Source organism: Psittacula echo (assembly GCF_963264785.1).
Source record: "Psittacula echo genome assembly, chromosome: Z".
Taxonomy (NCBI): Eukaryota; Metazoa; Chordata; class Aves; order Psittaciformes; family Psittacidae; genus Psittacula; species Psittacula echo.
Genome location: NC_137742.1, coordinates 95,715,111 through 95,743,052, shown reverse-complemented (window position 1 = coordinate 95,743,052; position 27,942 = coordinate 95,715,111).

The following is a 27,942-nucleotide window of genomic DNA, read 5'->3' as shown; positions in this document are numbered from 1 at the left end:
AAAAGTAGCACAAGATCCTCCTTTTCTACTTGAATATAGAGTATTTAAGGGTACACATCAAAATAGTTCTTAGGAGTTATAGCTGCTAAAGACTCCCTCATTAGAAGTCATATGACTATTTCCTGTGGTCAAACCTAATGTTAGACCACAAAAAAAACCCAAACAAAACCAAAAACAATGAAATATCCATTTTTCTCTTTCTCCTGCAGATTTTTTCCCAAATGTAGAGTACAATTTGTCTGCTTTGCCAATAGAATCACTTTACTTTTAATTTTTTACTTTAGAATTCTAAAAACATCAGTAACTACCCTTAAATTCAACTGAATGTACATGGATTCCCAGCTACTCTTCTTCCTGTCTACGACAGTTTCATTCAATTTAATCTCTATTTTCTTACATTGCAATGTTCTACACTAACTTTTTTTTGGCAGTGGTTTTGATGTAAACACCAGTATAAAAGAAGTGAGACTTGGGCAAGGAAACACACTCACTTTCTTGTAGAGACAACAGCAGAAAAGAAAAGCCACAGAGATGGTCCATGATTTAGGGTGATGAGGGCCACATTTAGTACTACTTTGATTTATTTGCACTAAAAGACTTTAAACATTCTCCCTTGATAGCTGTAAGGATGTAAAGAAAAGAAATATCAGAAATCACTGTAAATTAAATTTTAAAGATAACAGACTTAAGGCAATCTCCTACAAATATATCTTGGTATCTTACACATTGTGTATCATAATATGAACATCTCCTACAGTAAAAATAACTCAGGATATCAAACCCTTCTGTAGCTATAAACTGACACAGAGATATAACCAAAACACTTCCACAAAGCTATTAAAAAATCACTGAAAGAACAGATCAGCTTTGAGGTACCTCTCAAGAACTAGCCTGTATATATACATATATATAGATAAATATATATATATATCTTTTACCGCTTTGGGCTGTGTATTAGTTTGTTTCTTTTCAGAGCTTTGGTATTAACTGGCAACACACAGCAGGGAACTGTGTGCCTCAGAGAGATTTACTGCAATCTCAGCACAATGATACTGGGTGAAGAATGCAGCAATCAGTGCATACAGACAGGACCTCAGCACTGCAGCACACTGGCAACTGCTAAACATGCATTGGGACTATGGCCACACTTTGGATAGCCCAGTTATATTTTTACACTGTCCTAAGGTCTGTGTGAGCTGGTTTCCTTTCAGAAGCCAAAAATCCACAGTGTTACTAAGGAAGGGACCATCTTTCCTGAAATATGCAGAAAATCAGCTTTAAGTTTATAGACTGTTTGCTTTCTTTTGCCAACCCCAAGAAAAAGCTGTCATTGATAGCATGTTCAGAGATGGCCTCATTTTGTTCTCCCTCCCTGTACTGGTAGTTTTGTCACTAGGGCTGAGCAAAATATAACCTAGAACCACCAAATACTAAAAATTCAGAGACACACCGAGGCGAGTACTTACAAACTTCGAATCTGAGAGGCTGCAACACGATGAACTGTCCCATCTCCCCTCCTTCTCCATGTTTTAGAAACAGTAAAAGTTAGTTCTGAACACTTTGGTAACTCATATTCTTGCCAGCAGTCAAGGAATTAACCAGCAGTATTCCCTGATTTTAAATAATGAATAAAGAACCCAGCAAGTTGTTACACATTGTTCATAAACAAAAAAGTGGCAGAGCTCATTTAATAAATTATTAATTCTGAATTATTTTGCTAAATCTAATATACAGTACCTATACATACAGGAGGGAAAGAGAGAACATTAACAGCTTTTAGACATATTTTAGATATGTTCATGTCAATTGTATATAATTTCAAGGTTAATGGCTTTTTGATACATAATAATGGAACTCCCATTTATTGTACATATCCTGGTTGCAAAACCTGTTTAATTTCCATAATCATAAATTGCACTTGAGCAATCCTCAGCATGTGGTTATTCATTTGATGAAAATGTAAATTTTAATTTTATTTTTGTTCGACTGCATACACTGCATTTACTGAATACGAGAAAAAGCATTTTAATTTAACCAATGAATCCAGCTCATTACAACCTACTAAAGAACATTGAGTAGACAGAATTTTGTAACAACATGCACTTTTAAGCACTGATTTACAATTAACTATCTTTTTATGTTTTAACACCTAGAAGAAGTTACTGGGGTTATTTTTATGGAAATAAATTCCCTTTAGAATGTAAGATTGCTCCGTCATTTTCAATACAAAATTAGTGTAGCTACATTCAAAAAAAAAAAAAAAAAAAGGAATTCAATTAAAAACATTCATTAAAGAGATAAATTTAAAGACAACACTTAGTGAAACCTCTGAAAAAAACATGGTTTCTTGTGCTTGGGAGCTAAAAGAGACTGATGTAAAAATGAATATTCAGATCAACCCATGCAAGCTGAGAATCTAGGCATGGCTATGTTAAAAGGGGAGCAAAATACATGACTTTTTCACTTGTAAACAGGATATATTACACAGAAGCATTCCTGAAAGACAACAGTCATAAATGATCTTGTAAAAATCTTGCATGCAAACTTGGTTCAAGAGCTTTAAATTACCTCTTTTAAAGTTAAGAAACTTTGGAGATACAGAGAAACATGGAAGAAATAAAGCTTGTGTCCTGCCTCCTGCAGTGATGTTACACATCTCTATTACTGGTATTAGTGTTCATCACTGTGATTGAGCCAGCAGAGTGACTCTCATCATGTAGTTAATGAGAACTCAGTCATCATCAGAGCGTGGGTATTTCCAAGCTACAGATGAGAGCAACAGGTAGAGACTGTGATCCTCAAAGGGACAGTTTAGTTGACTGAAATTAATTTGCTCTGACATTATAACTACTACTTCTAATTAAGCCAAGTTCATGATCTTTATAGAACAGAAGTAAAGCTTAAAAAGATGAACAAGTCCAAATATTTTGAGATAATATAAGTAAAATTTCCACCGAAGCAACTTTGGACTTAATTAAAAATGTATGCGATTATCACAGTAATGGGCCTTATTTTAATAAATAATTTTTATTGCATATCTTGTGAAGATTAACCTGGATTCCATTTCTTTTCAGAGGTAGGACAAGTGTAAGTAATTAAACTTTACAAAATGATAAAATCTGGCATTAGAATTCCATGCTTGCTTTGCTTTCTCTGACCTTTCTCTCTCCCCCTCCAAAAACCAAGCGTATTCCTCTGCATTGCCCAGCTGCAGTCATTGCTTTCTTCACTTCAGAACAGATTGTCTCTACAGCCATAGATGTGCAGACATACTACTCTTTTTCACCCGGATATTCTGACTGGATGGAAAAAGATTTGGGACACTTGTCTCTAACGTCTTGATGTCCCACAGCTCAGTCAGACAAATAACTGGAACATCTAGAAATCCTAGAAATATTAAGTGCACATGCATAGATCCACTTGGTGATAAATGTCAGTTGGTGTTTATGCAGTAAACCTTATCCACTCATCACACACAGGACTTGATGTAATAGCATATGTTCAAAGCTTTCTGGGCACACAGGATACGATGGGTATGTGCTCTATCTGTGACCTACACATATGACCAGCAAACAGGACAATGTTGGACCTTCTTGTGCATGCTTTGCATACCAAAAGTCATCACAAAACTACGACATTACCAGCCAACTGTGGCCTTTGTTATATCTGGTCTGATAATGTCTGATATGAATGAGCTGAGACATTTGGATTACAGCATGTGCTACAAGCCAATACTCATAATGGGACCAAGTGTCCTGCCAATTGCTAGGATAACTGGCTTGGATGAATGAAAAACATTCAGAAAAGAAGAGTAAAATATGTACTTTGTTACGCCTTTGCTCCAAAACCGAGGAGATCCACAGTTATAAAACCCTGTGGTAGCTTGTAATTTCTTTTGGTCAACTCATTGCTGAATTTCATTTTCCTGACCTATCTCATGAAATTCCAATGTATATTTCTGGTAAAAAAAATGTATTTTGATGGCTGTTGTACAATACAAATACTGATTACATAAATTTTCCTGGTAGAAAAAGTATTTTCTTTTTTCTGAGAGTTTTAAACAGAATGCAATGAATTTAGAAAGTCAAAATTACCACTAAACTTGTCTACAGTATCTTTACATATGTGCAAAGAATTTATAAATACACATATATATAAATACACAGATATATTTAGCTCAGGATTCAAAGTCCTAATCTACCATTTAATATGTTGGGTTCCCTTATTTTCCAATAACCTAAAGAAAACTGGAAGAGATACTAGATATGCAACAAGGAAACTTCTAGAAACAGGCATCCCTCCTTGAAAAGAGAGATGAACAGCTCGGCCAGCTGGCATGTCTCTCAAATGATCTGGCATCGTATCTATGGTAGCTAGTTTTCATGGTCTTTCCTGGGCATTCTCCAGGCTGCTCTGTTAAGCCTCACACTAGACTGCAGGGCTCCCCTCCATCAGCATGGTCCCTGGCTCTCCAAGCCATGGCACGCTTTTGGATACAGCCTCCCTTCAGAATTAGAGCCATGCTTTGTAAAAATTTAATGCCTTGAGACCAATTTGGCAGTAGTACCATGATAAACAGGTAAATTGAGTGGCATCTAAAAACAGAGTGATTTTCTATGTGCTTCCCACTGCATTATCCTGTAGGGAGTTGAATTGCTAAATGTCACAGGAAACAGTAAGGTGAAACAAAAAAAGAGTAGTTCATAAAACCTACTAACCTATCACTTTGGAGGATGGCATGATTTGGCAGACCAAATTAAGAGCTCCGAGTTCAGCTCCTTATGTTCTAAGTCTAAGCATCTTTGCTTGATTAAGACAACTCAATTTATTTGTATTTTTATCCTAGTTTCTCTTATCTACGAAATGACAGTATTATTCTGGAAAAAATGGCATGACATAAAAATATGGATTATAGAGAAATATGAATTATGTAAAATTAATGGAATGTTGTTGATGTCTATGCCAAACATGAAACAAACAAAAATAGTCTTTTGGTGTTTGCTTTAGCAGCTTCAACTATCACCAGGGGATTAAACAACATGTTGTAGGAGTAACTCAACCAGTGGTTCAATAACTTAATTGAGCAAACATGTTTAATGCGTAAGTTTTTTCATCCCTTGAAATAAATACACATTTCCAAGCCAGCAAAACATCCCACATGGCCAGCTGAGAAATCACACTGGTATTTCCATCCTCTCCTGCTGGACCACACCCTCACACACTGTGCCCTGAAAGCTCTGAGTTTGCTCCATATGTCACTGGTCTTAAGCCATCCTATTTGCTTGCATGGCACTATCTGTATCAAATCTCCTTTTCAATGTATTGCATGATAAAGACATTAAAAAAATACAAAAACAAACCCCTGACCATTAATTGCTGCATTCAGTGTGCAGCTAAAGCTGCAAACAATGAGCTACTTAATGAAACAAAATGTAATTGCTTGAGTGAAAATGGAGGCAGCATTCTCATGTAAGATCACCATGAAATGCTTCAGCATGTAAATAGATACTACACCCACAGTGAAGTCTTGTCTTTAGACTTCCAAACAGTCAGGGATTCTATTTAATTATGTACATAAATAACAGATAGTATACCATTTCTTGTACCCCACTATTGTTATTTCTTTGTTTATAAATTATTTGCCAAGTTCATTGTGTTAAGAATAAGGATGGGGCCTTCTCAAAGAAGTTTAGAAATTAAAAAAGACAGGGAAATGGAGGGGAAATCTCTTGTAGTTTTATCATTTTGAGTGCAAATCTAACAGAAAAATGGGACCGGGATATAAAATTTGTTCAAAATTGAAAGGCAGTTCCTCAGCTGGTACAAAATGCAGCTATGTCAACTGACCAGATCCAACTGGTGATACAGGCCTTAACTTCCATTCGTCTTATCAAATGCTGTCTGAAAATTCGTTACAAACACATACACACAAAAAAACCCACAAAACAACCAAACCAAACAACCAAACAAAACCAAAAAACAAACCCCCAAAAAACAAAAGTGACCAAAACCCATTAGTAGTAAATTACAATCAAAATAGAACACTAAATCCTATATAGTATATCACCTACACATTTTTCTCTTTAGTGCAGTCAGGCCCCAATCCTGTTAATAGTACTTCTCCCTGCAAAGCTCTGAAAATGTTCTAGGCTGATACAGTGCTTGTTAACTCTGTCTTGAAACACCAGAGATACAAACTTCTTTCTGCTACACTCAGAAATAAATTGAAAAGCTTGTTTAAAATAAGAAATTAAATTACCAAACAAGCCTACTTTTAAAATTTCATCTAAAGTATTCCATTGGTTATTACTTCAAAGAATTTTTATGCCACAAGACTACGACAGCAGTGTGATCACAATTCAGCATTAGTTACAAGGCAAGCAGTGCAATTATTCAGATGTGACCTATTTTTATCTTACAGACTGCTTTTCAATCTTGAATTCTGTTTTTACTGAAATGAGAATGAACTTTTTATAAGATTTAAAGATAATGTGATATGTAGGACCATGGAGACAAACATATTCCCTACAGCAGCTCACTTTTCTTGCTACAACAGCACATGAAAGACAGCTAAACTTTATCAGTAAACCTAAGATGTTTGGAGAACTTGGGCTTCCTTTAAGTATCTTTCATCCCTGAAGGAAGATAATACAGTGGATCTGGTGACATAACCCAGAAGCTTCAACCAGAAAAAAAGAAAAAGAGAAAAAGCAATAGAAGATGCAACTGGCGGAATAGTTTTAATGAAGTTGTTTCACCTTTACCCTAGCGTAAAAGTGTGAGGTTCTTGAACAACCATCTGGATTTATGTTCTGTGAGTCAGAATATAATTATGTGACCTATTCACAGGTTCAGCATCTAATTAATTGCAACATTCTCATGAACCACACACTTCAAGCCATACTCAACTGCAAAAGCAGCTGCACTAAGTAGCACATACAGGATAGATGAAGCAAACTTCATGTTTGGATTAGGACTGGTGGAGAATCCTTCACAACCTGACTCAGACCCAAATCTTCATGAATTCATGAATTCTTTTTGAATTCAGTCATCATTTTAACATATATGGTACTTAAATGCTTTAGTACCTTCCCCTCACATAAGGATCTAAGGTACTTTTACATAAAAAACATCAATTACTCATGAATTATAAACCAAAGAACCCTTTTAAGAGACTTGGACCTTCTCAAGACCAAGTATAAAAAGCAATGGCTTTCATATTTGAGAAATGCAAAATCTAAAGCATTGTATGCAAGAGAAATTAAGGTTTTCCAAGTTATTGGGAAATCTCATCATTCCAGACATTCTGAGTTAAAACACAAGCAGATATTAATGGTCTATGACAAAAAAGGCCAAATCAATGCATAGAAATTTTTAATCTGGCAGGCATTAAAAGAAGCTTATGGGCAGATTCATAATACCTGCTGCAGGCAGCAAAGTTATATATTCCAAGAGGTAAAAAGCAGGCTTCTGGGGGCAGCTGAAGTCACGTTTCCATTCTGTTGATTGAAAAGAGACAAGTACAGAGACTTCCACAAAAAGCAGGTATTTTTGCATCCAGATTCAGAACCTTTGAGAGTGATCTGACTCATGATGTAGACTAGTTCTCTACCTATTCATAAATGGCCTTGAAATGCATTATTTTCTCACATTTTATGGAATTTGTGAACAAAAATTATATTTCCTATTAAGTTAGAGAATCTCCTGGGGTTTTTGATAGACATTTGAAACTTCTCTGAAACATTCTCTTGGCTTCTGACACACACATTCCAGTAGGGTAGTAGTCCTAGCCTTAACACTAGATGGTCTCCATCTTAAATCCTGTTGCTGAACTTTGCAAAGACTGATGTATTATCTCAGCATGGTTGTATACAGACTAATTCTCTAAAGAAAGCTCTGAAACTAATTCAATCTGAACCAGTCTGTATTTAAATAAATCTGCCCCTGAAGTCAACAACAGAAGAAAAAAGACAAGGACTTGGTTGTATAGAGTATTGCTAGAAAAGAAGAAAAAGAGCAAACTTAAAGAAACCTCAAGTTTCTAATTAATGAGACTATAAGGAAAACAACCAAATGTAAGGTCTGTAAAATAACACAATATTCTTTCCAGCACTTTATATTCTCAGTGGGCCTGATCCAATCTTTATTCAGAAAACATTTCATAGACTTCAGGCACATTGCTATGCAGTGATCTGTGATCTGTTTCATTAATCCAGAAAAAATTCTAACTAGCAACACAACACCCTTTCATAATCCCAAAGCACAGCAACAAAGAAGGTTTACTACTATCTAGTGAGCCATACATAATATAGCTCATCATCAAACTTCCTTCCTGTAGCAGCAGTAAAACAAATCTGCATATCCCCTGAATCTTCCACAAATATCTGTGTTCTAAGTATACAGATAACAGAGACAAATTAGACTCTGTACTGCTAAACACATGTAACCAATAAGGATTTCAAGACAAGGCAACTGAAAAAGTTCGTGTATATTTTTGCACTCAGCACATAACAATTTTGAGTCCAAGCAAGTGCTGTCTGAATGCTGCAAGAAGGTGGCCCAGCCTCCTTTCGCAGGAGAAAAACTGTAGATGCACGGATGCATTAACAGAAAGAGTTGGGCTTCAGTGTTCTGCTCCCTCAGTAAAAGGTCATACTGCATTATACCTTCCATCTGAGAGAACCGTTCCTAGGGTAGAGAGATCAGTATCGTGCATGAGTATGGTCTATTTTTCTATGTAACTCTAATTAATATTTTAATGCAAAGACTGTTTCTGTTGTATAGCATTGAGCAAGACATTTAAAGTGCAAACTAATTATGGCTGGCAGGCTGATTTAAATAAAAACTGATTACAAACCAGTTTATTATAGCAAGAATATAATGTTGCATTTTGCATATTTAGCACTGTACCATCTATCATTACAATTTTACCTTTATAGTATTTTTGCTGAACTATCTGCAAATACTTTAATGCAAATACTTTAATCTAAATTGCATTATACCACTGTCCCTCAGACTGAAATGTATTTCAAGCACTGAAAAAAACTGCCATAGACAAAGCAGCAAATTCTTCCCTATAATACAACTCTTTCCCTTCTAATTTTGTTTATCTGCATAAAGGTAAGTTCTAAACCTGCCACCATTAATTTTTACACACCACAGTGAATACAAACCTAAATAGTAGTGCTATGCCCTGGCAGCATGGGGAAATGCACAGAGGCAGAGTAGTCTGTCTGAACACAGAGGATGTGATTTTTTCAAAACAGCCCACTCTGCTGGTGTCCAGCATATGCCACGAATCCTCAGTTCATTAAGGAAACCAAGCACAACAATGGTTCTCTGAAGTAAGTCAACAAAGAGAGTTTGAGTTCTGTAACCTGTGAGCTATAAAAACATTGCAAACAAGTACAGACACAGCTAAGCCAATATATTGTAACATCAGTCAATTATCTCCATTCAGGACAGTAACACAAGAGATGATGACTTAAACATGTAAGATGTAAGAAGGCAGAAACATACTTTAGCTTAGGCTCCTGCCTTCTAGTTCTCTTAGCCCAAGCCAGAAAATTGTGGAAGCAAAACGCGGAAGAGAGTCTGACAATATTTCTTTCAAGCTACAATTGCATTTGTGTAGTCTGTGCTCGTCTCTCTCACACTTGAATCTCATGAATACTCTAAGAAACAAATCTGTCAACTACATTTCTGAAGAAACTGCAAATTTTGAGTAAATACTGGAGTACTTTCAAAAAATTAGTTCATCATTCAGAAAGAGTAGATATTAATGATAGAAATCAAAATAGAAGTTTTATAGATACCAAACTATAGAACACCAGCCACACAACTTTTAAGTTATAGAATCATAGAAACATAGAATGGCTAGAGTTGGAAGGGACCTTAAAATCACCTAGTTCCAATCAACCTGCAATGGGCAGAGACACCTCACACTAGACCATGTCACCCAAGGCTCTGTCCAGCCTGGCCTTGAGCACTGCCAGGGATGGAGCATTTATCATGTCTTTGGGCAACCCATTCCAGTGCCTCACCACCCTCACAGCAAAGAACTTCTTCCTTATACCTAACCTGAACTTTCCCTGTTTAAGTCTGAACCCATTACCTCTTGCCCTATCACCACAGTCCCTGATGAAGAATCTCTCTGTGGCATCCTTGTAGGAATCCCTTCAGATACTGGAAGGCTGCTGTGAGGTCTCCAAGCAGCTTTCTCTTCTCCAGGCTGAAGATCCTCAACTTTCTCAGCCTGTCTTCACATGGCTCCTAAAAAGCCTATAACCTTCCATTCTGACACTCTAGTCATAGGAGCCATCCCAGCACATTTCCATGATTCCAGTGATATCATATCACCATAGGTGTGCACACATCTCTAATTCTTTTTGTCTGTTCCCCAAAAGTTCAATCAGAAGATCCAGTGCAATTCGATTTAGGTAAACCAAGCACTTGTAATTGATTTCTTCTGCCTTTAATTTGCAAATACAGATTAAGATTTGTTAGCTGTCATGATTCGGAGAAAATTAAAAGTATATATTGGTTGCTGACAATTTACAAGGAGAAAAAGTGCTGAAAGAGAGTACCATAAAACCGCCAGTTTGAATTACAGATTTGCTGTAGAGCATCTCCAGGGAGTCATTTTTGGGTACAAGTGAAGTATAGTTTTGTTTAATAAAATGGAATGTGCTAGAATATAGAACCCTGTATTCATAAACTCTGACCTTTCCCACAATGTCTGGGTGGATGGACACATCTTCTAAACTCACATGTTATAGCACAAAGTATAGCTTTATTAAAGTTAATTCTGGCTCTGGTATTTTTCAAAATGCACAATGCAAATATTTTCAGCAGGAGCTAGTTCTGAATGATTAAATCAGGCATCTCCAATGCTGACAGATACCGACAAGATTCAATAAAACAGAATTACTCCAGGCTCATCCTTCTTCTGTCATGACGGGAAAAAAAATGTGCTTTTCGTATCATTGCCAAAACGGTCTTTTTGAGGGGAAATTAACGTACATGTTATTAAAAGGCCATGAGATTTCAATATATATTTATACTCATTAACTATTTATAAGAAGTATTTGTTTTCTGACACCTTAAAGAGTACCTCCATTAATCATAAAAAACAGATAATTCTGACTCAAAACTCAATTTATAAGCACCAGTAAAGGCAGTGTTTTCCGATGAGCAAGATATGCATGACTAAAGGGGAACCACTTGCCTCTTCTGCACCCTGCACTTTCCCAGTCCATTAGAATGGCAGACTGCAGGAAGGCACAGACTGCAGAACTTGCCACAGAAGCCTCCACTCTCTGTTGGATCCCCTACATTACAGAACTGCACAGTAATGAGATGAGAAACACAACGAATGTAAGTCCATTTCCATCACTAAAATATTTCTCCATCAGGAAAACAGTGACACAACTTACTTTATTATAAGAATTTCTGTGATAACCAGAGACTGAGTTTCATTACATACATCAGCATGTCAGTCCATGGTGCGCTTTGGAACAATTGACTCAGCCCTTAATCACCAGGCTTCAAAGGAGTGGTGGGATAAGTAATTTCTTGCACCAGAAGGACACAGAGTGAAGTTTCTAAACTCCAAGAGAAACATTTCTGACCTAATACATTACAGTGTTAGCTACTGGATTCATGAAGATATCAGCAGGACTTCCTGAATGGCAGTTAAATACTTCTGAGTTCCCTATAACATGTGTGCTGTTAAAAGTAGCCAGATAGATTGTTATCAAAATGCTAAAACACTCCAAGTTCTTCCACATAAGCAGACTCCAGACCTCTGCAGCATTAGTAAATACAGTCACTGTAACTGAATTCATTGCTACCTGTGCTTTTCATAAGTATAGATTTGTGTCTGAAATAGAAAGCGCGCACCAAGCAATGTCATACTGACCATAGAGAGCTTTCTGCAAAACCCAAAAGAAAGTGACTTCTACAACTTTCTCGCAAGCAGAGACTAAGTTGTGGAAAACATTACAGTTAAAAGGTTGCACAAATGCTTATGAATTTGGTATTTCACCCCCCTTTTTTCTTTAACATTAATGATATTTATATTAATGAAGGCTGAGAAGGGGGAAGAGGTGTCCCTTTTATTGATTGTTCCTCATCTGAAGTTTTAATGATAGCTTCACAGCTCCTCAATTACTATGAGGTCATGATGTTAAACCCAGGAGAGGAGAGATCACTGCATACAAATGTTCTGTTACCCTGCAGTGTCCTAAACATTTTTGATTTAACAAGCAAGGACAGAGGAAAAGTATATATGTCAAATAATATGAATTTAACAAGTTTTCCATGAAATGCAAATGCCCTTAGAGGTGGAAGAGTTTTGAATAGGAGATGCATAGCATTGCGAAGATGCTGGATATTCTCACACTCAATCAAATACTCTGCAAACTAGTTTCTTGTTAGAAATTCTCAGAAACTTTGACAAACTGCACTGCAGGCATGGCACACTAAGTCGCTAACACTGTAATTAGCTGCCTTATAACACAGTGTGACTATAGTCCTCAGCTGGGAGATAATGAAATAAAACATATCTAATATTGGCCTCACAAATATTAATATGGAATATGTATATATTAGTTTTCAAGAGAACAGAGATTTAGCCTGGCATGGAAGCACTGTTTCAAAAAACTGGAAAAAATTCATTTCTTTTTGGCAGCAAAAAGAGAGGTCACAGTATGAGAAAGTGAAACATACCTGAGGAATAAAAATTTTTGAATACAATTCGATGACCATTTATCTCAATAGCAGTTTATTTTCCTTTGCTTTTCTCTGTTCATACCACTACACACCCCACCAGGCTGAGGAGCCAAGCAAGGTTAAACCTCTGCCCCAGCTTTTCACATCAGGTAGCTTGAACCCCAGCGCAGCCCCTGATCCAGTCCTTGCCATGGGTCAGTAACATGGCGGGGGCAGCAGCACTGGGCTGAGGGACTGGAGGATGAGCACAACCAAAGTGCAGTGATAGGCAGAGGCGCTGCTGCACCTACCCCCAAGCTGTGGCCCGATAGTCGTGAGTCTCTCCCCAAGTCTGCACCACTACTCCAACTGCTGCCCCAAGCAGTTGCTTTGGACAAGTGTGGACAGAGTACACTCTGCGGACTGCACAAGGATAAAAGATAATCCTGTGGCTGAGGCACTGGGCTAAGACTCAAGACATCAAAATTGAAGTTCTCTCATCTACTGCAGACTTACTGGTCCGTTTCAGGTCTGCCAAGCAATGTCTCCATCTCTCCTCTCTCTGCAGGACAAGGACTCTGATCATTCCAGTATTTCAGTCTCAGAGGCAGGCACGCTCCTTTCCTCCCTGTTTGCAACGTCTCATGTAGCAGGGCCTCCGTACACTACTGTAACAGAATAACAATAAGGATCCTTTTCAAATGGCAATCACACGTATTCGTAGCTCAGGGTGAACATGACTGACAGCTATAGGCAAAGGAGGATTAGAAATTAAAAGAGTAGGAGAAAGAAACTATCTGCTAGCAGCTGATAATACTGCAGGGGAGCAGTAGGAATAAAACACTGAAGAAGAGTTGTCAACTTCCCTCTCTTCTATTGTGGTGAGATTAGTAGAAAAGGTTAGACCATACATTCTCCAGGAGTCATTCTAATGATGTATCTCTCTGAGGTTTTCATAAAATAAATCTCTCAATAATAAGACATAATACAGGTTTCATGCATACTAGGTAATTAAAGAGCTTGATGAATAGATGAAATAGTGAATGTTCTGGATCCTTAAACAAATCACAGCTTTAAATTTCATTAATTTTACATTTACTCCAAGACCTAATTTAAAATTGGCAAAGTTTCCCTACCACTGAAACCAGAAATCATTAAATAAAACTGAATTGTATTATTTATTGTTGTCTCAGGCCAATAAAATACATCAACTTAAAATATCAAGATGACAGAAATATGACAAAAACTCTACTGTATTAAAAATAGTTGGAAAAATTCACTGCAGCTCTTGGTTGAAAATTTAAACAAGAAAATCAGTTCACAGATACCTTCTCAGCCTTTTCATTTTCTATCCTGTGCCTAGGGCTACCACACTGGAAAGCTTGTAATAATTTAACCATCAACTTCTAGAGTTTTGAGGAAGGCCAAAGCAAAGAAAGAGAGTACTGATTCTATCTAGTTTCTAGGCAAAGAAAACCATGCAAGACATTTACTAAAGTCAGCAGAGGACATATGAATGTGTGCAGCACTCTGAAATACCACGACCTGAGTAAAACAGACGCTGCTTAAAGCAGTTCTTCAAGGTTTCAAGTTGTAATCAGAGTAAAATCTGTAAAATGCAAATAGGGAGAACAACAATGACTCATAACTGGGAAAACAGTGACTTAAAATATCTCTTTTAATATGAAATCAGGAAAAAAACACTTCACAAGTGATTACAAAGTAATCTAAAACTAGAGTGTGTCAGTTATCTGTCAGGGGCAGATTTTGCGGTTTGGTACCTCAGGCAGCTGTGTTGGTTTAACAGCCCCAAAACGTGTCATCATGGCATTTCCAGCACCCTATCCCATCCCTTCCTCTAGCCCCTCTGCTAGAGCTCATTTTCTGGTGGTTCAGTGAGCTGAGCAGGCACAGAATGCCCTGTTCAGCAGCAGCAGACTTGGCAATGTTTGCTACCATGCTGTATTCACCTTTCCTCATCCTGCCACACACGTATATGACCCCCAGACATAAGGGCAATTCTTACTCTTACTGGAGGCGTATTGTTGAATTAAGATCTAGCTCCAAAGCAATTAAGTGCACTCCCGCTTTTCAGAAATACAAGAGTGATTAAATTCTGCCCTGGTGCTTTTTGGAATTCAAGACCAATAATCTTCATTATGTCTGTTCCTTTTGAGATTAGTTTGGAGATGTTTCTCCCACAGATGCCTGAAGAGAAATGCTCTACAAATGAATGCATTTAACATAGGAGTGGGATAATGTAATCTGCCTCTGTGAGTTCTGTATGTAATGCCTTTCCAGATTCCGTGCTATTCTTTATAGGTCTATTTTATTTGTTTTATTATTCTCAGATACTAGCTTTTCATATCTTTGCTTTTCTTCAGTAGGTCACCAATGAAAGTGAATAATTTTCTTAGTCTTTTTCTTTTTCTCTTATGTAAACCCATATAATAAGATTATCTTAAACTTTTGACATGTCACCTATCAAAATGCAGCAGATGAAGGGAGAAGAGCAAAGAGTCTTTTTAGAAGTGGTTCCTGATGGCAAGTATCCAGCTTACAGACTTTCTATTGCTTTGCTAGAAGTATGAATTAGCAGTTTGCTACAGCTGCATTGAAAAACCCTTCACCACTGATAGTCTCTTTTCTTCAATAACAATTCTCACACCTATTTAACAGTTTCTCTAATCTGTAACACTGAAGGAGTTTAGCACGGGAAACTTTAGCACATCACTATGCTTTGGTGAAGACCACTGTCTGAATGCAGCTCCCAGTCTTGAATTGCTCTTGACCAGAGCAGTTTTATATCCTAGAACTGGAAAGTAGCAGATTGAATTCCTAATACTAAGAATAATTCCAAACAAACATTTGGACTGCCAAATGGATCCAGAGACACTGGGGGAAAAGCAATAAAAACCGATAAACAAATAGACTGAGAATATGTGATGCTCATGAGATTCATAAGCAACTTCCCACTGAAACAGCAGAAGCTGCAGGTCATCAAAGAGTACTGAGAAAAGATATGTGGGAGTTATGACACCAACAAGAAAAAAAATGAGCAAAGATGGATTGAAATACACAGTCTGTGGATCCTCAATTAAAATGTTTAAATCAGAATTCTTTTATGATTTTCATACCTGAAATGCTTTAATAGGGGCTTTAAACAAGCTCTCCTGCAAGACCTATGGTATGCTAATAATCAAAAAAGAAAACAGAGTTCTGCTTAAAGGCAGTGTCTAAATCTAGATAAGGAATCCAGTGTGTACCCCAACCTTTCTCCATTGGCAAAACAGAAGTATTACCTGGACCGTCACTGCAGCATCTCTCACATATTCCCATCTGAAACCAAATAGCAAGGTCAAGGATATTTGAAGAGCCAAGGTGAGTCAGTGATACCCAAAAGTAACAAAAGGAAACACCCCATTACTTGTAAAATACCTTGAAATGTTACTGTTAACACTTATTACTTGTCCTGTGCTGAAGCAGATGGAGTTAACCACATGTATTGTCATAAGAGCCATTAAAAGGACCTGAATTCAACAAGGCCAAGCGCGAGGTCCTGAATCTGGATCAGGACAATCCCAAGCACAAATACAGGCTGGGCAAAGACTGGATTAAGAGCACCCCTGAGGAGAATGATGGGGCTTTGAGCAACCTGGTCTAGTGTAAGCTGTCCCTGCCCAGGGCAGAAGGATGGAACTAGGTGAAATTTAAGGTCACTTCCAACTGAAACCAGTCTGTGATTCCACAATTCTGTGAATTCTGACAAAAATCCACATCTTTAACTGGCTGACGAAATCCAATTCTACATTTTAATCCTCTCTGACCCAGTTCATAAAATTGCATGTACAACAAAGCACCAGATCAAGACTGAATCTAGATTACAGCTGGCTGGCTTGGACTGAACCCAGACAACAACATGGTATTAATCGTAGACTGAATTAAGCAGCTGAAAAGATTTTATCTCCCTTTTGATGAAAGAGTGCATCTTCTTGCCTCACCTTAGTCCAGAGGCTATATTAGATCCTCACAGCTGTCCCTCAGTGGCCCCATAGCAGTTCTACTGAAGATTGATTTTTATCCATCTGAGTTTGATGAGAAAGGAAAGACCTTTGCTTTCCAATAATGAGACCTGTAGCACACCTTCTACTTTCACAGGCAGGACTTCTATTAAAAGTTTTAGCTCTGGATTATCACTTAAATAGCATGCACCAATGCTGCTCTTTGAATTTGTTGTAAGTTGCATTTAAAGAGTTATATTGATTTTTAAAGGTCTCAGCCTGGCTGAGATTGCACCTATTTTGCTATGTAATGAGCTAGCAGTTACAGTCAAGAGACACACATAACATAGTTAATCTCCTTTCTCAAGCAGTTGTTAAATTGTTAGCCAGCATGCAGTATTCACATATGGATGCTTATTATTCTACTAACAAGTACTGTATTTCATTCTAGTTTGCTTGGTATGAACAGTTCACAGCATATTCTTTGTCTCTTAATTTCCTGTGTATATTGTGAACAGTTATGAACGCTCAGTAGGGTGCATTAGAGAAACCTAAAGAAAGAACACAGAACATTAATCAAATTATTATATTAGATGCTATTACATGTTGGAACTAGTATGTACTGATTTTTACAGTTTTCTTTTTATGACATCAGAAAAGATCAAAATAACTTATTAGGTCAACCTATCCTTTTTGCTACCCTTGCTGATCGTGCTGGAAAACACAGACTGTGAAAGGGAATGTTAGAAGGGGCTATGCCCAGGCACTACAGGGAAGAAGGGTAAGGGCACAATACTGTAGCTCTCACTCTGCAACCTCTCTTTTCTCTTCCCCACAGGGAGGCTGTGTTCATGCTCCCCTCGTAGCTGGATGTGGTGGCACTAATGTGCCACTTGCCCTGCATATACGACTCTTCTGGGGTGGTAGCTCTCCCAGGGCTACCAAATTTGTCCCTTCTTTTCCTCTGTTGTTTCTTCCATCTTCCATTTTGAGTTTCCATGAGAAGGAGAGATCAGCAAGTGGAGAGGTCGGGCATTCTTTTTCAGGCAGACAAGGATCACCAAAACACTTCCACTTACTTCAGTATGAAACAGACTTTCCCTGACAGCCTTCTCAGGCAGCTAGCAAAACAGGGACCATGTTGGAGGAAACATATCAATAGTCCCTTCTATCTGATTAAAAGAAGAAACATATACCTGAAGAGTCCTCTGTTGGGAAAAATTATTTAGTAAACTTTCCAGGTTTTGACAAATATATTAGGCAGTTTCAAAATTTACAAATAAATTAGGATGCAGTCAATAATTCTCTACTCACAGCCTCCTTCAATTCCTTTACTTCAAGAGGCTTTGATAAGTTTTATGCTCATTGAAAACTATTCAATGCTTTTATGCAACTAAATCCCAGCTTTCACCTTTGCATTTTTTCTACCAATACCTCTGCAAATATATCAGGGCTTTCCCCAAATCAAGATAAAGTAGAACACTCTCAGCGCAAAGAGGTGCAAGAAAAGCACATAGAAAGTGGAAAGATTTGAAGTAAGTCTTCTTAGTATATTGTAAATATAAATTCTATGTAAATGGCCTTTTGCTTGCACTGCTGTTTCCTAGAGCTCAACACTGCACTTGGCTACTGGTTTTAATGATTTACAGTCAGGAAATGAACAAAAATTTACTAGTAATTATGAAAAGTTTTGGAAAAGAACTGTACTACAGTTTCTCTTCATACTGACCTAAACACATAACCAAGCAGAATTCATCAGGCAATCTGCAACACCTGTAGGAAGCACAGGATAGTAGAAAAGAGTTGAAGATGCTTTAAAGTAGATAATATTAGTCAAAGAAGAGTGACCAGCAGACCAGAAAAAGGCATGTTGAATTTCAAAGGTACTAAAGCACAACGTGAGGCTGAAGTGCTAGAGCATGAGCACGTCTTGAAAATGACCTGATTTTCAGAAGTCATAAATGACTATTGACATGTTGACATCACCTCCAAGCTCCCAGCTGAAAGTCATAACTCTTACCAAGGAGAATAAAACAAAGGCTTTTAGGGGATGCTAAATTTTAAATCTTGGCCTAAAACCCAACGAAAGAAATGCATAACTATAGTCTCTAACCTGTGACACTGTGAGGTCAAGGTCCACGTGCATGACTCTTCATATTTCATGAGAGTGAATATATCTAGGAAAGTATCTAGCAGTCACTCCCGCCTTTCTTCTTTGAGGGAAAAGAGTTTCTCGATAAAGGCTGGCCTTTGACTTTATCTCCAGCTTTTGCTTCTGCCATCCTCCTCAGCTTGACTATTCCAGGACTGTGGGGAACGTTAGAGGGATCTGTTCTCTTGCATAGGTGAAATGCAACTGTGTTTGCACTGCACTGGTTGGATGTATTTAGCAAAATGTGTAAAGAGCAGTGTTAGCAAGTAACTGATTATATCCATTATTTAAATTAAAAGCAGGAGTGTCTATAAACCAGCTGGAGTAGAAGAGTTTATCCAAAAAACATCACTAAGGAATCTGTAACTTTGAATTCAGCCACTGAAAGAATTGGCAATGAATAATTTCAGCTGACAAGTATAGTGCTTTCTGTCAACAAGTGATTTGCAAACAGGCTATAAATTTCATTACTTTGTTCATTATTTGTGATCCTTTAACAATTACCTTGCATAAGTAAATTTAAACTTACAATTAGTTGCTAAGAATGCTTGTTGTTTTTACATGTTACTGAAGTGACATGTCAAGCTTTCTAATCAGCTTGAATTTTTTAATAAATTCAATCTCCCAAAATTCAGCTTTCCAAAATATTTCTTCTGCATTGACTGCAGTGCTATTTATAGAGACCAATGCTTATGAACCTGAGCCAGGAAAAAGTTAATCTTAAGAATAGATTGTTATAATACAACATATAATTAAATTACAACTATTTTCTGAATTTACTCAGTATGAAAATGTCCTAGGTTAGGTTTTTACATGATATAAAACTGAGTATCACTGTCTAACACAAAAAGAATTTACAGCTTTGAAGGAACAAGCTTGTTTTTCTCCAAAAGTGTGACTTTTATCTGGGGGGGGGTCAATTTCCTACTTCTTAAGATAGGAAGCAATATTTTCGGTTTTAATAATAAAATATCATAAAAATCAGAATTCTAGAAAATTACTTTCACAATTCTTATGTTTTTCCATCTATAATCTTAATATGGAGAAACAAAAAAATCCTGAATTCAGATCACAAGCTTGACAGACATATTTTAGTGCTCATAAGGCTGAGTTAAATTAGCTATAGTGACTTGTACCCAAGGAATGCTGAACAGTCACAGTCTATATGCACTCTACAAAGAGTGTGCTATTATCAGACAGCTGGTTTTTTACAACATATACTCTAAAAGAGAGCCATGAGCTCTCTTGGACTGATGGTCCATCATACTTCAGTACACTTGAGTTCATCCTACTAATTCCACAGTGGCTCCTTTTTCCACTGCTGGAGAGGTTTCAGATATTGCGCCATAGGAAAATTGTTACTTAGTTTTCTCTTGGACTCTTTAAAACAAGAAAATGTGTATATACTGTAACTTTCTCCATTCCAAAAGTTCTGGCTACTTAAGTACAATCTTGGGCAGATTTATTGCCCAAAACCACTGAATTGTCGTAGTATCAACAAATATCTACAGCTCCAGACAAATTGGAAACTGCTACCAGGATTCAAACAAAGTTTAATAAAATGAGTTGAAAATAAAGGAGACCTTACACTATATGAATAGTAGATCATGATAGCAAGTTCTAAAAATGCAACTTAAGGTCTGACACCTATAGCCCAGCAACAGTCTAGTAGTATTTATACTCCTATTGATACAAGGAATCTTTTGACTTTAGCAAACCCACATAAACTATCTTTCCAAGTGTGAACAACTTCAAACTGAAAAGGCTTTGGTGCACTGAGCTCACTACATTTCCTCATGAGTGAAAAGACAGGACGAACAAATTGCAAAGACCATCAACAGCCGGGCTGTATTATTTTGACTTGTTTCAGTCTAATACAGGGTGATTTCTCTACACATCATTAGACCAGTTCAAAGATCCTTTTCTCTGCATGTTGTCTGGCACAGGAATAACAAACAGCAAAACAAGTTATACTAAAAACCCCATCATTATACAACATCTCTACATTTGTGTTAAGACCCTGCACAGTGGCAATCACTGAAGCTGCTTATCAGCTACCTGACAGGTGTCTGCAAAGATGAAGAGTGGATAAAGTGTGCCTCTTTCAGAGCACAAAGTTAGGAAATCTTCCCTGTCTGCTTTGAAACAACATTCAAGACAGCAACATTCAAGACACAACTCACTGCCATTTTGTGTGACCTGGGTAACCCACCTAATGTTGAAGTCTATACGGCAATATGCTTCCCAACTGCAATCAACAACAGAGGTTGTAATGCCATTTTGCACATACTCAGTTTGCAAAGTTTAGGTTTGCAACACTCTGCCTTTCAATTGTGGAGTCCAGGTGAGTGACATGAGTTGCTTGTTCACAGTAAAGGCTATATGTCACTTAAGGTTGTATTCTTTGCCTTGTACAGATGCCCTGTGATCATGACAAAGATCAAAACACTACCTACTGGTATATCATTTTGGGTATATGCTATTTATTTTTTGTAGGTTCCTTACCACATAATGGACAAGAAGTTCAGTTTCTCAACTCAAAAGTCTGCAGAGGATGAACTTTCTTTGCTGCTGTATAGCAGAAAGTCAGCCCCACGTAAGAGCTCACTGCAATGATCATTACAACAAAGGTAAGGTGATCATGTCTTCATGGGCGTAATGGCTTTCATGCAGTTATTTACAACATCAATCTTTTCCTTGTCAACTTCTTAGCCAAAAAAAAATAAAATCTAGGTTGGATTTTGCAATGGAGCTGAAGTGAATTACACACCCAGATTTTCCTGAAGTTGGCAGAGGCCCTTCTGCACGCTCATTTGTAAATCCCAGCACTATCAGTCATGTCTACAAAAGCTGTCTGGAGAAGAAAGTAAAGAAACAGTAACAAAGCACCTCAAGAACAAAAAAAAATAAAAACAAAACCCATAATGAAATCTGCTTAAGGCTCAGCTCCTGAGCAAATACTACAAAGGGACTAAGGTATTTATGAAAGGCAGAAGACAGGTTGCAGAAGCATCAGGTAAGGGACAAACAAAGGGAAACCCATGGTCTGTGAATTTGTCTATTTTTAGTTATTGAGTAAAAATTATAATAGTTTCTGTTTCACTTCAATCTTTTAAATGAAATTACATGCCTTACACACCCTGATTATCTACAAGAACATATTGTCACAGTTGGAAAGAAAACTACCTGCTGGCCTTTGGCCAGTTGTAATGATCACAGAACCCTGGAAATGTATGTGTTATTTTTGAGAACAGGGAAAGGAGAGAAAAAAACAACCCCCAAAAAACATCAAAAACAACCAAAAGCACCCAAGCCCTTATTTTTAACCACAAGTTATGAAGTTTGAAAGGTTATAATAATGCCTTTGGTCTAGTGTACTATAAAAACCTAAGGGACCTTTACTCACAGTTTACGATGCATGCTCAAGTGATATTGTCAAATCATTAGGTACTTACACTTATGCAGTGCATAAAAGTCTTTCTTAAATGTATCCCAAAACAAATCTCTTCACATAGCACTTGTAAAATAAATATTCTGTTGTCCTGAAAGCAAAGAATTTATTTCTGTAGTCTCATTGGCACATAATGGACGAAGAGTTTATTATCCTAGGCTCCAGTACCCTCAGGGAATGTACCTTCCACACTGTTCTTAACCTTTTCCAAAAGAAATACAATTGCACTTGTTGTAAAGTACAGCATTATGTGACAGCAGTGAATGAAACCATAATTCTGTTTACAAGATATTACTTATGTTGTGGAACCAAGAGAATTGCGATTTCTAGAGAGACTATGAGGATCACAAGCCAGGCATTTACCTGGACAGTTTTATTACATTTTGTTTTATTAGTCTTTATCAAATCAAAGCTGCAGATAGGAAAAATAAGATAATGTTTTTATGTCTTCTCTCAATACTAAGTTTTATTATTAGATATTATGAGACATGTTGATGCACAGTCATTGGGATATAATATATCCAGTATATAGTCAGGGTTACAGATAATAAGCTGTGAACCTCTTGGAAAGTTTTACTAAAATTGCTCTTTCTCTTTTTTTTTTTTTTTTTTTTTTTATAAGGTGAATGCAAACAAACAGTTTCTGCCATTGAAACTAGTGTTTACAGCTTTTCATTCAAGAACTCTGCTTGCCTGATGGTTTGGGGCAGAAAAATTTGGCTTAAAAGTCTGTAAATGACAAACATGGGTTTCACCTGTCTATATTTAACAAAATTATACTAATTATAATATTTTAACGGCCTTGTTTTTATCTTGAACAAGTCAATACTGATTCATGGTCAGGAGCACATGGTGCTGGATACCCAATCCTCCATCAGACCAAATGGCAGAGTACAGAAAGAAGGAAGGCTCTGTTAAGAAGGTGAAGATGAAGTTACAGCACCAGCTGGTGGATGAGAAAAGAATACAGATGCTAGTGTGTTGCAATACATTAAAAAGGATGGGTAAGAAAATCACCTCCCATGGAGTGCAAAGGGCAGTCTGACATCTAAATGCATCTCAGGGCTCAATCTAGACCCTCAGCTCTGCTAGGCACAGTTGTTAAAGATGGAGACACTCAACTAATAATGAGGTGTCTTGAGATTCACTACGAACTGAATGACAAGACACTAATTCCTGTAAGAGACAGAGAGAAGCAGAGTTAGACATATGTCACCTCTGAATGATCAGCTACATTACTGCGAGTTATGTTTTCACTGCAATTCCAACCTTTTGCTGCAACATTGGTACCTGGCACCCTTTCCTGAAGAATTTATTTGTTGTATAATGAAGATGCATTTATTTCAACAGGAGATAATGTTTTGTCTTGCCTTTTTATTATTAACTTGCCAAAAGGAGAGATATAATAATAATAATAAAATTACAAAATAACATGCTAATTGTTGAAATAAATGGGATGTATCATACATCAGGTAATGGTAATTAATTATACGTCTGATATACATAATGTCAGTTATTCATTACTACTCTCAAACACTCACAATTATAAATACTTAAAAGTATTGGTAATCATATAAATAGGCTTAATGAGTTATAACAATGGATTCTGACTGTAAAAAAGGTAAATAGGCAAATTCTAAACCTAGTTAAGGGAATAGACTTGCAGAGGCAAATTATTTCAGATGGGCATAAAGTCACATATTTTTCTGCCAGTTTACATAATCCATTTGTAGCATAGTAACCAGTAAAGTTTTAATTGACTATTAAAACTAGCCAATAGTTTCAATAGTCTGTTCATTTTATTATTTCCAAGGTTCAGCATCAACGGGTGGGGTTATAAGTAAACTGCTTAACTCAGGCATTGCTCCTTTCCAAATATGTATGTAAATTTATGCACCAGGGAGCAAAATTGTGTGTCCAGTGCCAGACTTGCAGTTTTGGCATCTATGTCTTCACTGATACTGTTTGAAAAAATCATGTATAAAATATTAAATTCTATGAAAACATCATTTTAATTACTTTTGAAAGACTTATCCAGCTGTTAAATGATCCACAGTTAACCGAAGGGCTACTGCTATAAAACCTTTTAAAAAGACCACGGTGATTTTATCAAATTTCATAGCTGTTCCTGCAGCAAATGCAGCTTCTCAGAACACAAGATTTCTAGTTAATCTATTAACAGTAATTTTGGAGAAAATCTGCATCAAAGGAGAAATTGCTACATAGGAACTGCCTGACTGGATTTGACCCACAGTCAGCCCTGTCCAGAAACCTGTCTCCAGAACGAGCCAGCACCAGATGTTCCTGTGAAAATAAATATATTAATATATAAATATGTAATACAGAAATGTAATTTGGCCTATGAAAGGTCATTCTGCTTAATCACTAAAACATGAAGGCTTTCTTTTTCTCAAATGTACTTTTATTGGCATTACATCACACAAAATTTTTATTATTCATATAAAAATAACTATAATTTGAACCTAAGTTTCTTGGCTTAAACAATGATGGAATCCACAGTTTGATAGCATCATTCGGGGATATATCTTCCTTTATTCATTCAAGATTTTACACATTTGTATCCTTTTATTAGGTGACAATTTCTCTGAATCTTTGACTATTTTATAGGCTTTTACCTCACTCCCCTTATTCTTCATCCTTGTATAGTGACTAGTCTCATTCACTTCAGTTTCTCTTCACATGAGAGACAGTTTCTACATCTGATCTGATTCTCAACACCCATAACTTCCAGCTAAGGGAAGCCATACAGCATTTCTTCAGGTAAGCCATGCAAAAAAAAACAATAAAGATAGGACCATTTATTTTAGTGTTAGAACCACAGTTCAGCTAAAACACTGTTTAGCTGCTTCTCAGATGCTGTAATTATGCTGTCTTATGGACTAAACCCAGTGGAGAGCGCACAGATCTTCCAGCTAAACCATGTGGAACTGGCTTGTGTCCACACTCCTCTGGGGTGGTCTGACCAAACTCATTTTGCACAACATTTGGCTAAGGGATCTGTCAAGTCTAAGACAATGATCTCAGTTCTGTATCCATGAGATATAACAAACACAACAACAACAATAATAATAATAATTTTAGCTTTTTTTCTGCTCAGTGTACTCAAGATAAAAAAGTCTGTTGGGCTAAAGCTCTCAAGAGTTTTATTTTCCTAGGATGCTGTCAGAACATGTGCCAGGAATGAAGCTCTTTGGATGGAAATCCTGCTGAAATCCTGCTGATGAATCTTGGTCAGAAGGAAACAAAGGTTTTTCAGCTAATGGCCACCTGCATGGGGTAGGACACTGGATCTGAAAGTGCCATGATAAGAGTGTGAGTTTCATCCTGAAGTTTGGTCTTATTCCAAGGAGGAGGCCTGTCCATAATGTGGAAATGATAGTGAGAAACAAATCAAGATACAGATAAACCTTAGGATTCTCAATCCATAAACTTAACTCCAATGCTGAATGCAGTTACACATGAAAGAGTGATCTAGTGATAATAAAATAATTAAGAGCACCATACCAACATCTGTCAGCTTTCTAAGCCTGCAGACCTAGCAGAAATTAGCAGCAAATTTGGTTCATGTGGTTTATATTCCCAAGGCTCATATCTCACTCCAACTAGCATAAAAAATGCAGCTCTACCTACTACACTAAAAGAGAAAACAAAGCATTAGATCAGACTGACCCTATTCCTGACTTCACAGGCCTACAGAACACAGCAATAAATTGACCATGCAAAGCTTTTACACTTTCAAACACTAACTGGAACTCCCCATCTCCCTTCAGCCTTATTGAACTCATGCCCTTGATCTATCCACAAAAGCAACAGCAAAAAATAGGGTTCCTGAAACTACCTCAGAAACAGGTAACAGAAAGCAAAGTCTATACTGGATTCTTCTGGCTCCTTATAGCTAGGGAAAGAGCTTGACACTTTATGTTCTCCTTTATGTTCTCTCTTACAGTGAGAATGGCTATAAATTTCAAGGTAATTCAAATAATTTCAAATAATTCTGCTTACAACTACATATGAAAGCTCTTTCTGAGTTAGAAAGGTCTTTGGAATGCTACCTAGAGCATAAATTTTTCCCTTATATATATGTTTCAAGATGTCAGGCTGCATTTGGAGACAGTGAGATAAATTGCAAACATCCATTTTTAATTTATGGCACATAATTATTCTTCATATTATGGCTGTGAAGCTGAAAAAGGATTATATCCCAGCAGCTGGATGAGCCTCCTCACAAAAGTTCAATCCACAAAAGCCATCCAACCCATGAAAATCTAGCTTGATCCTATGTCAGGTTAAACACAGCAAAACCATAGGCTTAGCAAACTTATAAATGAGCTCAACAGGCCAGCAATTAGACTGGCATACACGACTGGATGTGCAACAAGGTTTATAGAAGAAGAAGCACAACAAAAGATCTTCTGTTTTGCCTGAACTGCAGCAAAAAGGTACTCTGCATTTCCTGACTGCTCATGGACAAACCAGCTAACCAAGGGGGGCTTCTGATGAGCAGAGTAATTGCTTGGGTAATTATGATTCTAGTGACCCAGACCTTACCCATGTTCTGCTAAATAAGCCTCTGCCTTTTCAGACAAGCTGGTGTCTGGTCTCCTGTGAACCTGAAAGGTTACGCCTGAACTCCTAAGTGGCGATTACAGTAGTCATAATGTTAAAACCTTCCGTCAAATTACTGTATAAACTGGAGGTTTCAGACTCTGGAGCTGACAGTGTTTTATACTGCTTGCTCCAAACTGTTGAATATTTCTCCTAGTCATGTATGATAATGCCAAAAGCCACTGTGACAAAAAATACATTTTGAACAAAGGCTAAACAACATAAACACTTTTACTTTACAGATGGCAGTCAGAACTGAGCAGATGGTGAAAGAAATCCCACAGGATGTTCTTCTCTCCTTTCTCTCCCCACCCCCCCCCCCATATATATATATGTGAGTGCATGTGTGTGCGCACAAAACAACAAAGTGTCCTGATGAAATACTCAAAAGGCTTTCACACAAGAAGCATCTATCCTTTGAACAATATCTCACTGCCCATTTTTGGAACAGAAAAGATTGATCCAGCCAGTGCTGGCTATCAGAGAGGAAATCAGGAAGCACATGTCTGTTCATAGGCTTGCCACTAACCTGTGATATGCCTTTGGACAGGCACTTCTTTGTTCCTATTCCTTCCCCTCCCATGCTCTGTCCTCTTTATTTTTATTCCAAGATCCTCAGGGAGGAGATTCTTGCTGTCTCTGACTCCTAAGCCTTAAAACAGCTTGTACCATGCTGGTGCACTTCAATCCAGCTTCTGTTTCACAGAAAGTGTTAGAGAGTCAGCACACTCCATATTTTTCTGCATTTCACAGAACTGAATATAAAGCTCTCCATAAAATGGAGATATGACTGATGGAGGGGAAAACATAGGCAAGGATAAACCATAGAGATTCTACAATTCTCTTTTTGCGCTAGGTCCCTGAAAAAGGCAGGGGATACATTAAATCGGCAGAGAGCAATGCTACCTGGCATGATTGTGTCCTGTTCTCTTGGTCATGCGGTAACTAAATAGCACTGCACTGTTCCATACAGTGAGGTATCATTTCGCATTTGCATCTTG